At 48.2% G+C, this 16,441-nt stretch overlaps 1 long non-coding RNA gene across 1 annotated transcript; it reads left to right on the top strand.

Annotated features, from left to right (window-relative positions):
- The first annotated feature begins 2,077 nt into the window (after positions 1 to 2,077).
- Positions 2,078 to 15,865, top strand: LOC114809112. The gene is made up of 2 exons (XR_003756870.1): positions 2,078 to 2,517; positions 15,548 to 15,865. It is a non-coding gene; the product is annotated as an uncharacterized LOC114809112 (long non-coding RNA).
- The last annotated feature ends 576 nt before the right edge of the window (positions 15,866 to 16,441 follow it).

Here is a 16,441-nt window from a genome sequence, read left to right as displayed (position 1 = left end):
TATGTATTGTCTGCTGTGTGACCTTGGGCAAGTCACTTCACTTCTCTGTGCCTCAGTTAGCTCAACTGGAAAATGGGAATTCATTCATTCATTCAATAGTATTTATTGAGTGCTTGCTATGTGCAGAGCACTGTACTAAGCGCTTGGAATGGACAAATCGGCAACAGATACAGTCCCTGCCCATTGACGGGCTTACAGTCTAATCGGGGGAGACGGACAGACGAAAACAGTAGCAATAAATAGAATCGAGGGGATGGACATCTCCTTAAAACAATAGCAATAAATAGAATCAAGGTGATGTACATCTCATTAACAAAATAAATAGGGTAATAAAAATATATACAAATGAGCGGAAGAGCACAGTGCTGAAGGGAGGGGAAGGGAGGGGGCAGCAGCAGAGGGAAAGGGGGGAATTAAGACTGTGAGCCCCACGTGGGACAACCTGATCACCTTGTATCTACCCCAGAGCTTAGCACAATGCTTGGCACCTAGTAAGCGCTTAACAAGTACATTATTATTATTATTATTATTATAGATATATATTCCCACTTACTCTAATGTCTAAATCGCTTTTAATTTCTCATCTGTGATTGGGAACTTCAATCTTAACTTTTCCCATTCCTTCCCAAGTGTCGAGATGGAAAGGGAAGGGGCAGTCCTCCTCTGGGGGCCCGCACACGAGGGTTGTCACCCCGATTGCTCAACCGTCGTGGATGCAGGACCCCTCCTTCCCTTCTCCAGTGACCGGTCCTGGGACTGGCCAGCCCTGGGGAGAAGCTGCCTGTGCCCTCGCCCCTCCGGGAAGCGTGAGGGTTCAGTCATCATCCCCCAGAACGCCCTTCCGGAGAGTCGTCCCAAGCGGAACGTCCAGGAGGCTCGGCGGGAGACGGTCCGGCTCGCTCGGCCCCCGGAACGCCGCGGACTGAACCGTCAGCGCCAGGGCCGAGGCTTTTCCGCAGGGAGTAGCGACCCGGAGCGCGGTGGGGGCTGTTTTCGTACTGTCATCCACCCTTCCTTCACGGCCTTCCACCGCTCTCTCCCCTCTGCCCCTTCTCCTACAGGGGATCCTTCAGCCGGACCCTCTGTCCCCCCCCAGTTTAAGAGGAGGAATCTAGCCCAGCTTTGAGTTGCCTCTGTCGAGTGGCCCTCTGTTCTCTGTTACATCACACTAGTTCCTCGGGCAGAAAACAGTTTTCCCGGAATCCCGATGTCTTCCTCTGTATTCCTCGGTATTAGGATAAGCAAATCCCCAGATGAGCAAATAAAAAGAAAAAAAAGGTTTCAGACATTTTTTTATTACACTGCTCTTGTCCATTTTAATGTCAGAAAGCTACGGTGATTCTTCCACCCCGGAGCTGCAGGGTTTGTTAGAAATAATCGGCGGTATTCATTGAGCACTTACCGTGTGCAGATCACCGTTCCGAGCGCTTGGGACAAGCGCTACATTGCAACAGAGTTGGTAGACACGTTTCTGCCCATAAGGAGCTTACAGTCTAGAGGGGGAGATGGTCATTAAAAAAATATTATGGATCCGTACATAGACGCTGTGGGGATGAGGATGAGCATGATTTTATTTACAAATAAAGGGTGCAAATCCAAGTGAAAAGATTTCTGGTACCTCCTCCCCCTCATCATGCATTGTTTCTTTTTTCCGGGCTGGCTGTGAACAAGCCTTTGGAAGGGACTGTTTTGGGACCTGACTGATTTGCTTGGAAGTCGCCCTCAAGCAACACGCTTATCTGAGAGAGGGCCAAGGTCAGTACCTTAAAGCATAGCTTAAACCCCCTCTTTCCTCAATTCCCTCTCATTCATTCAGTCGTATTTACTGAATGCTTACTGCGTGCAGAGCACTGTACTAAGCGCTTAGGTGAGTACAACACAACAATAAACAGATGCATCCCCTGCCCATAATGAGCTTACGGTCCAGACAGGGAGTCTTGTCTTATTGCCATCGAGTCGTCTCCGACCCACAGCGACGCCCCGGACGCATCTCTCCCAGAAAGCCCCACCTCCATCTGCAGTCGTTCTGGTAAGTGGATCCAGGGATTTTCTCGGTCAAAATCTGGAAGTGGTTCACCCTCCGTCAAGTTGAGTCTCCACCCTCGACTCTCTCCTAGGCCGCTGCTGCCTATCATAGGTGAGTCGGAGGCAGACATTAATATAAACAACCCCCCGAGGGGTCCCGGTTGCACTCCTGTCACCCACCCCCTAAGGTTTCGGTAGGGGGGATGTCACAGCCAAATGGGCCACATTGGAGCCGTGTCGTGGGGGGACAGGTGACCGCTAGGCTTGGACCGCCAGCTTCCCCCTCCCGGCTCCCTACTCTTCCCACCCTGGCACTTGGATCTGCACCCTTTATTCACCCCGTCCTCAGCCCCCCAGCACGTGCGTACAGATCTGTCGTTTATTTTCAAAGTCTGTCTCCCCCTGTAGACTAAGCTCCTCGAAGGCAGCGGACGTGTCTCCCAGCCGTCACGTCGTCCCCTCCCGGGCGCTCAGCGCAGCCCTCCGCACGCAGTAAGTGCTCGAGAAATTCCAAATCGGTTGATTTGACAGGCCACTTCTGCAGCTACGCTTCTCCCGCCACATCGCTCACCGATGAGAGGGAGCGGAAGCTAGGAAGAAAGTAATAGTAAGTCCGTGCGGGACAGGGATGAGGTCCAACCTGCTTATGCTTTGCACAGCACTGGGCAGATAGTAAGCACTTAACAAACAGCACAATTATTACCGAGTGCCTGCAGGGTGGTGCACTATATTAGATGCCTGGGAAGTACAGAATAAGGAGATATAATCCTTCCCCACAAGAATTTAAACTGTACAAAGAAGTCATGGGTTTGGGAGAGCTGAGAGAGGCCATAAGACGGTTAAAAAGGGCGAAAGAGGCGAGGATAATGCTAATTGTGATATTTAAGTGCGTATTATGCTCCACCCAGCCCTGTCCCCCACAGGGCTCACAATCTAAATAGGAGAGGGGAACAGGTATTGGACCCCCATTTTACAGAGGACATAATTGAGGCACAGAGAAGTGAAGTGACTTGCCCAAGATCACACAGCTGGTAAGTGGCAGAACGGGGATTAGAACCCAGGGCTTCGGACTCCCGGGCCCAAGCTTTTTCCACTAGTCCTTGTTGCTCCCCCCGATATTGGATAATGGTTATTTCCGTGTGTTTCTTTTGGCGGGGCAGCGTTAAAACTATGAAGCATTGGCTGAGGGCGGGTGGAGAGCACAATTTGCACAATAGAGCACAATTTGAATTGTACTTTCCGAACGCTGAGTACAGTGCTCTGCCCCCAGTAAGCGCTCAGTAAATACGATTGAATGAATGCATCAGAAGGATCTGGGTTCTATTTCTGGCTACACCATGTGTCTGCCGTGTGACCTTAGGCCCAGAGAAGTTGATTTGCCAGTTACCTCATCTGGAAAACGGGTTTTAAGAGTGTTTGAGCCCCATGAGGGCAGGGACTCTGTCCAATCTGAATGACTTGTATCTACCCCAGTATTTATAACAGTGCTTGGCACATAGTAAATAAGTACCATAATGATTATGATTTTTCTGAAACATCTCCATTGCTTGAAAGGAAGATGCTGATGCTGTCCAACCTCCCTCGTATTCGGAGGTAAGCATACTATGAGAGGTGTAATAAACCATTCATATTTATTGAGCACTTACTATGTGCAGAACACGGTACTGAATGATTGGGACAGTACAGTAAAGACATGTTCCTTGCCCACAGTGAGCTTACAGTCTAGCGGAGACAGACCCAAGTGAATAAATTACGGATATGTACATAACATCCATAGGGGCTGAAATTGGGATGAATCAAAGGTGCAAATTGAAGGGCAAGGGCGACGCAGAATGGAGAGGGAATAGGGGAAATGAGACTCAGTCGTGGAAGCTTCTTGGGGAAAATGCGATTTTAATGCGGCTTTGAAGGTGGAGAGTGGTGGGCAGTCGGATATGCAGGATTTGGGCAAGGGGTCAGTGGCAAAATAAGCGAGATTGAGGAATTTGTATGCGAAGGAAGGTTTTGTGTGAATCCTTTTAAGTGACTTGTTACATGGCTTTGGCAGTGGTTTGCGTTACAGCTTTTGGCTTGTGTGCACACAGCATTAAGTGGTTAGGAAGAGAGACATTACCTCACGCCCACATTACTGATGTGCCCCAACTTCCTCCCCTGCTGTTTCTCGCCTCCAACTGAAAGTCACCTCAGGTTCATAGTTTTATCAATATTTCCCATTAATGGCTCTACATCAGTCTGTAAGATGTCCGTAAGATTGATGGCCTGGGGAGCCGGCGAAATGTAACTATGCTTCACTAATATTTTTTAAAGACACAAAGGCGCACTGCCTGCCTTCCAAAAGGGTAAATCAAAGTCTCGATCCATACTTCTAGTGTTTCCCGATGGGAGCGATTTTTAACCTGTGCCAAAAGGCATCAAAACATTTCTTACACTTTTTGGTGGTTTTTAAAATGACCTATACACATGCTTGGTATATTTGTTTTTGTGTTTTTCTAAATTTCACAAACACTCAGTCGTATCTGTTGGGAGCTGAGTGGGTTGACAAAGCTGTACTAAGTGCTCGGAAGGGTCAGTCAGTCAACTGTATTTATTGAGCGCTTACTGTGTGCAGAACACTGTACTAAGCACTTGGGAGGGTACAACATAGATTCTCTGCCCGCGGCGAGCTTGCAGTCTAGAGGGGAAGAGCCACAGTTTCGAAGGTGCGTTTTCAATGAATGTACATTTTCATCTCATGCCTTCCGCTTGTGAGAGCCATCCGTGTTAATAATTAGAGAATCAGTAATTTGCCAGAACACTCCTTGCATCCTCTAGACTGTAAGCTCCTTGTGGGCAGGGAAAGTGACTGCCAACTCTATTATATACTCTGCACATAGTAAGCGCTCAGTAAATACCAGGGATGGATAGATGGATTAACCCGAGTGTATTCTTCCCTATCGTGTTTCCATCTCCAGATCTGGGTGTTTCTGACATTCACCAGCAGAGGTTGCTGAATAATCGCTTTTTCAGTACGGATGGTAGAGTCGCGCCGTGGATGTGGTTAGATTTATTCTTAATAATCTGAAGTGCACACTGAAACATTTTTGTGCCAATGTGCCAAGACGTAAGGCTTATCCAGAACTAAAACCGATAGGGGAAGCCTTAAACCAATTTAGAAAAAATGCGGTCTATTAAGGGGATAGTGATGATAATGAAAAATTATTGAACAATTATGGGGCTTGTTAAGCATTAGTACAGTGCGCTGCACACAGTAAGCGCTCAGGATAAACGACTGAAAGAATGAATGAACGAAATTCACTACGTTCTAAGTGTTAGGGTGGATAATCCGATATCAGAATGATAGCAGATAATCAACTGTGTGACTGTGGGCAAGTCACTTCTCTGTGCCTCAGTTACCTCATCTGTAAAATGGGGATGAAGACGGTGAGCCCCACGTGGGACAACCTGATTACCCTGGCACTTAGAACAGTGCTCTGCACATAGTAAGCGCTTAACAAATACCAACATTATTATTATTATAATCAGGATACAAGATAAATTGCATCCAGTCCCTATCCCACCTGGGCCTCACGGTCAGAGTGGGAGGGAGTAGGATTTAATCCCCATTTTTCAGGGGAGGAAACTGAGGCAACAGAGAAGCTAGGCAACTCGCCCCGGCTCACACGGCAGACGGGTGGTGGAGCCGGGAGTGGAACCCAGTTCTTCTGACCCCCTGCCCCGTGCTCTTCCCACCGGGCCATACTATTCCTCGACGCGTCCCGCTCCCCCCCTCGCACAAGCAAATGGATCTGGATAAAATGGGCAGAAAGTATTTAGACCATACGCGTCTCTCGAAAAATTGGATGAGGTGAAAAAACGGGACTATTCCTACTGAAATGAGATAGGACATTTTTACACTGCTAAGAATAATAGCAGATGGGACTAAACATTGCCTTCAGCCTTCATTTGTAACGCGTCCCGCGTATGCCAGTTTAGGTGATGGGCAGTTTTCTGACAAGGTTGTGATATGCCCAATTTGAGATTTTTCTTTTCGCCCTTTAAAAGTCTAGCTTAGTATTTGGGTTCCAATCCCAGCTCCGCCGCTTGTCTGCTGTGTGACCTTGGGAAAGTCACTTCTCTGTGCCTCAGTTACCTCATCTGTAAAATGGGGGATCAAGCCTGTGCTGAATCAGCAGAGGCAGACTCACCGGGCACTGAAGCAGCGTGGCTCAGTGGAAAGAGCACGGGCTTGGGAGTCAGAGGTCATGAGTTCAAATCCCTGCTCTGCCACTTGTCAGCTGTGTGACTGTGGGCAAGTCACTTAACTTCTCTGTGCCTCAGTTACCTCGTCTGTCAAATGGGGATTAACTGTGAGCCTCACGTGGGACAACCTGATGAGCCTGTATCTACCCCAGCGCTTAGAACAGTGCTCGGCACATAGTAAGCGCTTAACAAATACCAACATTATTATTATTAATTGCCTGTGACTGTCAGCAGCGGTGATGGGCAGTATGCTGCAGGAGATACCAGTGTCCTTCCTCCTTCCTCCCGCCGCCTCTGCTCTCTCAAGCATCAATCACCCTGCTCCTCCACCACATTGCATTGGAATTTTGCCAAGTCCCCAGTGTAGGGGGCAGAGCACAGCCCTGGGAGTCAGAAAGTCATGGGTTCTAATCCTATCTTTGCCACTTAATAATAATACAGTGTTTGTTAAGTGCTTTCTATGTGCAGAACACCGTTCTAAGTGCTGGGGTAGATTCAGGCTAATCAGATTGTCCCACGTGGGGCTCACATTTCTTAATCCCCATTTTTACAGATGAGGTGACTGAGGCCCAGAGAAGTGAAGCGACTTGCCCAAAGTCACACAGCAGGCAAGTGGCAGAGCTGGAATTAGAACCCACGACCTCTGACTCCCAAGCCTGGGCTCTTTCCACTATGCCACGCTCACTTGTCTGCTCTGTGACCTGGAGCAAGTCCCTTCACTTCTCTGGGCCTCAGTTACCTCATTTGGAAAATGGAGGTTAAGACTGTGAGTCCCACGTGGGACAGGGACTATGTCCAACCTGATTTGCTTGTATCCACCCCAATGCTTAGTACAGGGCCTGGCACGCAATAAGCACTTAATAAATACCATCATTATTATTACTATCAGAGGATAAATGCTTGGTCAATGAAAAATTGTTGCCTGGCCAAAGTTCCAGTCTTTCAAGGGAGACTACCTCAGTCTGACCTTCCCTTTCTTTTTTTTTTAAATGGTATTTGTTAAGCACTTACAGTGTGCCAGGTACTGTATTCATTCATTCAATAGTATTTATTGAGTGCTTACTATGTGCATAGCACTGTACTGAGCGCTTGGAATGTACAATTCGGCAACATACAGAGACAATCCCTGCCCAATGACGGGCTTACAGTCTAATCGGGGGAGACGGACAGACAAAAACTATAGCAATAAATAGAATCAAGGGGATGTTTACTTCATTAACAAAATAAATAGGGTAATTAAGATATATGCAAATGAGCAAATGAGCACAGTGCTGAGGGGAAGGGAGAAGGGGAGGAGCAGAGGGAAAGGGGGGAAAGGGAGGGTTAGCTGAGGGGAGGTGAAGGGGGGGCAGAGAGGGAGCAGAGGGAACAGAGGAAAAAGGGGAAGCTCAGTCTAGGAAGGCCTCTTGGAGGAGGTGAGCTCTAAGTAGGGCTTTGACGAGGGGAAGAGAGTTAGTTTGGCGGAGGTGAGGAAGGAGGGCATTCCAGGACAGCAGGAGGAGGCGGCCCAGGGGTCGACGGCGGGATGGGCGAGAACGGGGGACGGCGAGGAGGTGGGCGGCAGAGGAGTGGAGGGTGCGGGGTGGGCGGTAGGAAGAGAGAAGGGAGGAGAGGTAGGAGGGGGCAAGGTGATGGAGAGTCTTGAAGCCTAGAGTGAGAAGTTTTTGTTTCGTGCGGAGGTTGATAGGCAACCATTGGAAGTTTTTCAGGAGAGGAGTGACATGCCCAGAGCATTTCTGCAGGAGACTGTACTACGTTTTGGGGTAGATACTAGCGAATCAGGTTGGATACAGTCCATATCCCATGTAGGGCTCACAGTTTTAATCCCCCTTTTACAGATGAGGTAACGGAGGCCCAGTGGAGTGAAGTGGCTGGCCCAAGGTCACACAGCAGACAAGTGGTGGAACTGGGATTAGAACCAACCAGATCCTTCTGACTCCCAAGCCTTTGGTCTATGCCCTGTGCCAAGCAGCTTCTAAGAGGCAGCCCTGATTTCCTAGACTTAGGGCCAGGCTGTAGCTGAACAGATAAATTTTGATGGTAATTTGTATGTTGTGGGTGAGCCAGCATGGTGTAGTGGATAAAGCATGAGCCTGGATTCAGAAGGTCATGAGTTCTAATTCTGACTCCACCACTTGTCGGTGGTGCAGCCTTCACTTCTCTGTGCCTCCGTTACCTCGTCTGTAAAAATGGGGATTCATACTGTGGGCCCTATGAGGGACAGGGACTGCGTCCAACCCGTTTGCTTGTATCCCCCCCAGTGCTTAGTACAGTGCCTGGCACATAGTGAACGCTTAACAGTGACCATAATTATTATTATTATAGAAACACTGGCTTTGGCCCGATTCAATCAATCGTTCGTGTTTATTGCATGCTCACGGTATGCACAACACTGTAGTATCGCGTGCTTAGTAATAATGTTGGTATTTGTTAAGCACTATGTTCCAAGCACTGTTCTAAGCCCTGGGGTAAATACGAGGTAATCAGGTTGTCCCACATAGGGCTCACAGTCTTCGTCCCCATTTTACAGATGAGGTAACTGAGGCCCAGAGAAGTTAAGTGACTTGCCCGAGATCACACAGCTGACAAGCGGCAGAGCTGGGACTAGAACCCATGACCTCTGACTCTCAAGCCCATGTTTTTTTCCACTAAGCCACGCTACTTAATACGCTCAGAGCCCTGTCCTAAGCATTCGGGAGAGTACAATATAACAACTCTGGCTATGTACCCTACTGACAACAAGGTTACGGTCTGGAGGGGGAAGCAAACTTGAATCTAAATAAATAAACAACAGGTATGTCCGTAAGTGCTGTGGGGCTGAAGGAGGGGTGAAAAAAAGATATTCAATCCATCACTAAATCCGGTCAGTCCCACCTTCGTAGCATCGCTAAAATCTGCCCTTTCCTCCCCCTCCCAACCGCTATCACGTTTATACAGTAACTCATCCTATCCCGCCTAGATTTCTGCAATAGCCTCCTGTGTGACCCCCCAACCTCCTGCCTCTCCCCACTCCAGTCCATACTTCAGTCTGCTGCCCGGGTCGTCTCTCCATTCATTCATTCATTCAATAGTATTTATTGAGCGCTTACTATGTGCAGAGCACTGTACTGAGCGCTTGGAATGAACAAGTCGGCAACAGATAGAGACGGTCCCCGCCGTTTGAAGGGCTTACGGTCTGATCGGGGGAGACGGACGGACGAGAACGATGGCAGTAAATAGAGTCGAGGGGAAGAACGTCTCGTAAAAACCGATGGCGACTAAATGGAATCGAGGCGATGTACATCTCATTAACAAAATAAACAGGGTGATGTAAATATATACAGTCGAGCGGACGAGTACGGTGCCGAGGGGTTGGGAAGGGAGAGGGGGAGGAGCAGAGGGAGATGGGGGGAAAAGAGGGTTAAGCTGCGGAGAGGTGAAGGGAGGGCGGTAGAGGGAGTAGACGGAGAAGGGGAGCTCAGTCTGGGAAGGCCTCTTGGAGGAGGTGAGTTTTAAGTAGGGTTTTGAAGAGGGAAAGAGAATTAGCCTGGCGGAGGTGAGGAGGAAGGGCGTTCCGGGACCGCGGGAGGACGTGGCCCGGGGGTCGACGGCGGGATAGGCGAGACCGAGGGACGGAAACGTTCAGGACACGTAACCTGTACTAAGCACTTGGAAAGTACAATTTAGCAACAAAGAGGGACAATCCCTGCCCATCACGGGCTCACGGTCTAGAAGCGGGGAGACAGGCATCAAAACAAGTAAACAGGCATCAGTAGCATCAATATAAATAGAATTAGAGATGTAGACACATCATTAATATAAATAGAATTATAAATATGTACATAGATACACAAGTGCTGTAGGAAGGTAGAGCAAAGGGAGCGAGTTTGGGCGATGGGGAGGGGAAGCTGAGGAAAAGGGGGGCTTAGTCTGGGAAGGCCTCCTGGAGGAGGCTTTGAAAGGGGAAAGAGAGTGAGTTTGGCGGATGTGAGGAGGGAGGGCATTCCAGGCCAGAGGTAGGACATGGGCCAGGGGTCGATGGCGGGACAGGTGAGAAGGGGGGACAGTGAGGAGGTGGGCGGCAGAGGAGCGGAGCGTGCGGACTTGGCTGTAGAAGGAGAGAAGGGAGGTGAGGTAGGAGGGGACAAAGGGATGGAGAGCTTTGAAGCCAAGAGTGAGGAGTTTTTGCCCGATACAGAGGTTGATAGGCAACGACTGGCGATTTTTGAGGAGGGGGGGTGACATGCCCAGAGTGTTTCTGTAGAAGTATAATCCAGGCAGCAGAGTGAACTATAAACCGAAGTGGCGAGAGACCGGAGGTTGGGACATCTGAAAGGATGATGATGCAATAATCTAGACGGGATGGGATGAGTGATTGTACTAACATGGTAGCGGTTTGGATGGAGAGGAAAGGGCAGATCTTGGCGATGTTGTGAAGGTGAGACCGACAGGTTCGGGTGACAGATCGGATGTGTGGGGTGAATGACAGAGCGGAGTCGAGGATGACACCAAGGTTGTGGGCTTGTGAGACGGGAAGGACGGTAGTGCCGTCCACAGCGACGGGAAAGTCAGGGAGAGGACAGGTTTGGGAGGAAAGAGAAGGAGCTCAGTGTTGGACATGTTGAGTTTTAGATGGCAGGAGGACATCCAAGTGGAGATGCCCTGAAGGCAGGAGGAGATGTGAGCTTGGAGGGAGGGAGAGAGATCCGAGGTGGAGATAAAGATACCATCTCTGTAGATCTAGAGACCAACTGAGATCGTTAGTGAAATCTGACAATCCCTCTATGTCCAGTGTATGTTTTATCTCAAGTGTTCACCACGGATCTTTAGGAGGGACGGTACGTGGAAGGGATGATGGCACATGGATTGTCTGATTATTATCATGGGGATAACAAAAATACAAAAAGGTTAAATGAGTTGCCCAATAAAAAGTGGCAATGCATGGAATAGAATCAGAGACTACTCCAGGGCTCTTAACTGAACTTCCTTGGCCTCTTTAAAAACCTTTATTGATTATCTCTACTTTCAGCTCTCTTCATTCATATACATATATATCCTTTATCCAAATGGTAACTGAAAGAGAGATTTAATGAGTTGACTTTGACCCATAGGCAGGTCAGCTGGCTTATCGTTTAATGTTACCAGAGTTGGTTCAGCTGATTAGCAATAGTTTTAATTCCTTGTCGACTATGGATTGCACCGTCCAAATCCATTTATGGTTCCTCCAACCCACACAGAAAGGGAGGTGATTTCTCAGTCCTTACCAATTAGAATTCAACAAGCCATGAAGAGTGTTTTAGGTAGCTCAGGCTGGGGATGGGGATACTGAGGAGGGAGGGTGTTTGTTTGGGGGAAGCCCACAGTCTCAGAGGCCTCCAGGCAGGAGTCTCACTTGTTTGCTTAAAGTCCTGGAAGTCAACAGAGAAGCAGCATGGCCTAGTGGAAAAAGCATGGGCCAGGGAGTCAAAAAGATCTGGTTTTAATCCGGGCTCTCCCACTTGTCTGCTGTGTGACCTGGGGTAAGTCACTTCACTTCTCTGTCCCTCACCTGTAAAATGGGAATTAAAACTGTCAGCCCCATGTGGGATATGGAATGTGTCCAACTTGATCAGATAATATCTACCCCAGTGCTTAGTACAGTGCCAGGTGTATAGTAAGCACTTAAATTCCATTAAAAAAATCCAAAAAAGACAAACCACTGAGAGGAGGAGAACCCAATCCTTAAGGAAGAGTAGGTGAGGCCACGTGGAGATGGATTGAAAAGAAGATGGGGGCCATTTGGAAACTAAAGACCTTCTTTCAGTTTTACAAGGAAAGGGTTGGGTCAAAAGTATCCGCCTTTTGGACCCAGCTCTCGGGAGAAAGATCCATGGCCAAGGGCTGGCTACTCATGAGCCATAGCTGGCTCTTCTGGGAACCAAAGTGAGCCAAAATAAGGTTAACATTGATTCTCGAGCAGCTCCTCTAGGGAGAGGGCCATTAACTTCATTCCCTATAGGTTTGGGGGCAGGAAGTGGTTGGCCCACCCTATGCCTTTGAGCCAGAAAGGAGCCAAGGTGGAACCAAGATGGCAGCTTAGTTCCTCATGCAGTGTGGCTCAGTGGAAAGAGCCCAGGCTTGGGAGTCAGAGGCCATGGGTTCGAATCCCCGCTCTGCCACTTGTCAGCGGTGTGACTCTGGGCAAGTCCCTTCACTTCTCTGTGCCTCAGTTCCCTCATCTGTAAAATGGGGATGAAGACTGCGAGCCTCATGTGGGACAACCTGATGACCCTATAGCTACCCCACCGCCTAAAACAGTGCTCTGCACATAGTAAGCGCTTCAATACCAACATTATTATTATTATACCAGCAGGATGTGGCCCCACCTGACCCAGGGAATGGTGATGTCCCCATCATTCTTACTGCTTGCTAGGGAGAGATGGAGCTGCTCTCTCCCCTCCGATTCCAGTGCGTGTGGGGATGTCCCAACCCCTTTCCCAGCAACAAGCATCCCCCTCACCCTTAACAATACTACTAATAATAACTGTGGTATTTGTTAAGTGGTTACTCTATGCCAGGGACTTTACTAAGCACCGGGATGGATACAAGCAAAGCGGGTTGGGCCCAGTCCCTGCCCCACAGTCTCGATCCCTCTTTTCCAGATGAGGGAATTGAGGCCCAGAGAAGTGACCGAGGTCACACGGCAGACAAGCGGCAGAGCCAGGGGTAGAACCCACGACCTTCTGACTCCCAGGCCCGGGCTCTATCCGCTAGGCCAAGCCTTCCCCCATGCCCGAGCTGGGCAGGGGAGGGGGCAACTCACCCCCTACAGTCTCTGATCACAGGCCCCACAGGCTGGGGAGAGGGAGTCTCAGCTCCTACTGGTGCCGGGCTGGAGCAGCTGAGTCAACTGGTGATGGCGGCCCAAGAGGAAGGTACACAGTAACCTCATTATGACCAGGGAACATATCTGCTAATTATAATAATGTTGGTATTTGTTAAGCGCTTACTATGTGCCGAGCACTGTTCTAAGCGCTGGGGTAGTCACAGGGGAATCAGGTTGTCCCACGTGGGGCTCACAGTCTTAATCCCCATTTTACAGATGAGGTAACTGAGGCACAGAGAAGTTAAGTGACTTGCCCAAAGTCACACAGCTGACAAGTGGCCGAGCCGGGATTCGAACCCATGACCTCTGACTCCAAAGCCCGTGCTCTTTCCACTGAGCCACGCTTTGTACTATACTCTCCCAAGCGCTTAGTACAGCGCTCTGCACATAGTAAGCCCTCAGTAAATACCAATGATTGACCGACTGTACGAATGAGATGGTAACAACTCTTCCAACCACCTTCCCCACTTCCCTAATGAAAATAACCAGAAATTAATTTTTTTCTCTCTCTCTCTCACTCTCTACCTTCCTTTCCTTGTCCTTCTCTCCCTCTTTTATCTCTCTCTCCCCCTCTCTAAATCCAATTAGAATTGGACCGTGTAATAGCAATGTTAACCTTATGAAATAAATAAAATTGTGGTATTTGTTAAGCGCTTACTATGTGCAAAGCACTGTTCTAAGCGCTGGGGGATACAAGGTGATCAGTTTGTCCCACATGGGACTCATGGTTTTAATCCCCATTTGACAGATGAGGTAACTGAGGCACAGAGAAGTTAAATGACTTGCCCAAGGTCACACAGCTGACTAGCGGTGGAGCTGGGATTCGAACTCATGACCTCTGACTCCCAAGCCCGCGCTCTTTCCACTGAGCCACGCTGCTTCTCCAAATCATAAGGAGAATAGGCTAATTACACTTCCACAATGTGTTTAAATTGGGCGTTTTTTTAAAATAGTATTTGCTAAGCACTTACTGTGTACCACATACTGTACTAAGTGCTGTACTAGATACAAGCTAATCAGGTTGGACACAGTCTACGTAGTCTATGTCCCATACGGGGCTCACAGACTTAATCCCCATTTTACAGATGAGATAACGGAGGCCCAGAGAAGTGAAGTTACTTGCCCAAGGTCACCCAACAGAGAAGTGGCGGAACTGGGATTAGAACCCGGGTCCTTCTGGTTCTTAGGCCCATGCTCTATTCACTATGCCAGGCTGCTTCTCTTTGTCCTCCAGTTGCTTAAAGGTTTCATTTAGTTTGTTCCTTCTGAACAAAAAAAGTTGCTGATCCCTGACCCAAGACCTTCTAACCCTGGTTATTTATATTAATGCCTGTCTCCCTGTCTCTAGACTGTAAGCTCATTGTGGGTGGGGACTATATATATGTCTGTTTATTATTGTATTATACTCTCCCAAGAGCTTAGTACAGTGCTCTGCACACAGTAAGCGCTCAATAAATACGATTGACTGACATATATATCCTAATAAATAGTTATTGAGTAGTCTCTCTCTACAGCATGGTTCACTGGAAAGAGCATGGGCTGGGGAGTCAGAGGTCATGGGTTCAAATCCCTGCTCCACCGCTTGTCAGCTGAGTGACTTTGGGCAAGTCACTTCACTTCTCTGGGCCTCTGTTACCTCATCTGTAAAATGGGGATTAAGACTGTGAGCCCCATGTGGGACAAACTTGATCACCTTGTATTATGGGTTCGAATCCCAGCTCGGCCACATGTCAGCTGTGTGACTGTGGGCAAGTCACTTAACTTCTCTGCGCCTCAGTTACCTCATCTGTAAAATGGGGATTAAGACTGTGAGCCCCACGTGGGACAACCTGATTCCCGTGTCTACCCCAGCGCTTAGAACAGTGCTCTGCACATAGTAAGCGCTTAACAAATACCAACATTATTATTATTATTATCCTCCCCAGTGCTTACAACAGTGCTTTGCACATGGTAAGCGTTTAACAAATGCCATCATTATTATCTTGGGTAAGTCACTTCTCAGTGCCTCAGTTTCTTCCTCTGCCAAATAGGGACTCAATGCCTCTTCTCCCTCCTACTTAAACTGGGAGCCCTCCCAGGAGAGAGGGACTGTGTCTAACCTGATTAACTTGTATTCATTCAATTGTATTCATTAAGCATTTACTGTGTGCGGAGCACCATACTAAGGGCTTGGGAAAGTACAATACAGTAATAAAGAGTGACCTACACCAGCGCTTAGCATAGTGCTTGACACATAATAAGCACTTAGCAAATAGAGTAATAATAATAATAATAAAAAAACACTCAGAAGTGTGCCATAGACAAGATCTGTGTCTTCAAGAATCTTACCAGCAAATGAAAAAGACACTAAAATAAATGAAGAGTACAGGTCTCTAGAATGTAAGCTTCTGGTGGGCAGGGATTGGGTTGACTAACACATCTGTATTCTACTCTCCCGAGTATTCTGAAGTTGGCTGTCATCGGAGAAAAAAATGGAGCTAAACAGCGGAGACGTTAAGTGATTGCAACACAGCACCCCAGGAGCCTGAACAAGAAAGAACAAACACTGAGTTGGATCCTGTTGGAAAAAGCCAGGAACCTTTTTACATCAGTAGCCCTGGACCTTAAAGCTCATCCTCCAGATTGTAAGCTCACTGTGGGCAGGCTCTGTGTCTAAAATAGTGTTGTGTTTTACTGCCCCGAACAGTACAGTGCTCTGCACACAGTAAGCGCTCAAGAAATACCACTGATGATAAGCGAATAAATGTTATAGGGAGAGGTAGTGCAAGAAATGGATGTAACCCAAGCGTCCTTTTGGGCTTGAGAGGCAAAGAGACTCACTTTGTCCTCTTCTACCTCACCTCATTACTCTCCTACTACAACCCAGTCTGCACAATTCGCTCCTCTAATGCCAACTTTCTCACTAGACAAGATCATTGTACATCTCGTTGCCGACCCCTTGCCCACATCCTGCCTCCGGCCTGGAACGCCCTCCCTCCTCAAATCCGACAGACAATTACTCATCCCTCCTTCAAAGCCTTATTGAAAGCCCATCTCCTCCAAGACGCCATCCCTGAATAAGCCCACCTTTCCCCTTCTCCCACTCCCTTCTGCATTGTCCTGACTTGCTCCTTTTATTCATCCCTCTTCCCAGACCCACAGCACTTAAGTACATATCTCCAATTAATTCATTTATATTAATGTCTGTCCCCCTCTAGACTGTAAGCTTGGGGTGGACAGGGAATTTTTCTGTTTATTGTTATATTGTACTCTCCCCTTCTTTCTGTTGTATTTATTGACCACTTACTAAGTGTGCAGACCACTGTACTAATGTGCTTAGTACAGTGCTCTGCA

Source organism: Ornithorhynchus anatinus, chromosome 2, assembly GCF_004115215.2.
Source record: "Ornithorhynchus anatinus isolate Pmale09 chromosome 2, mOrnAna1.pri.v4, whole genome shotgun sequence".
Taxonomy (NCBI): Eukaryota; Metazoa; Chordata; class Mammalia; order Monotremata; family Ornithorhynchidae; genus Ornithorhynchus; species Ornithorhynchus anatinus.
Note: the sequence above shows the minus strand (reverse complement) of the source record. Positions and strands in the feature narration are given on the sequence as shown.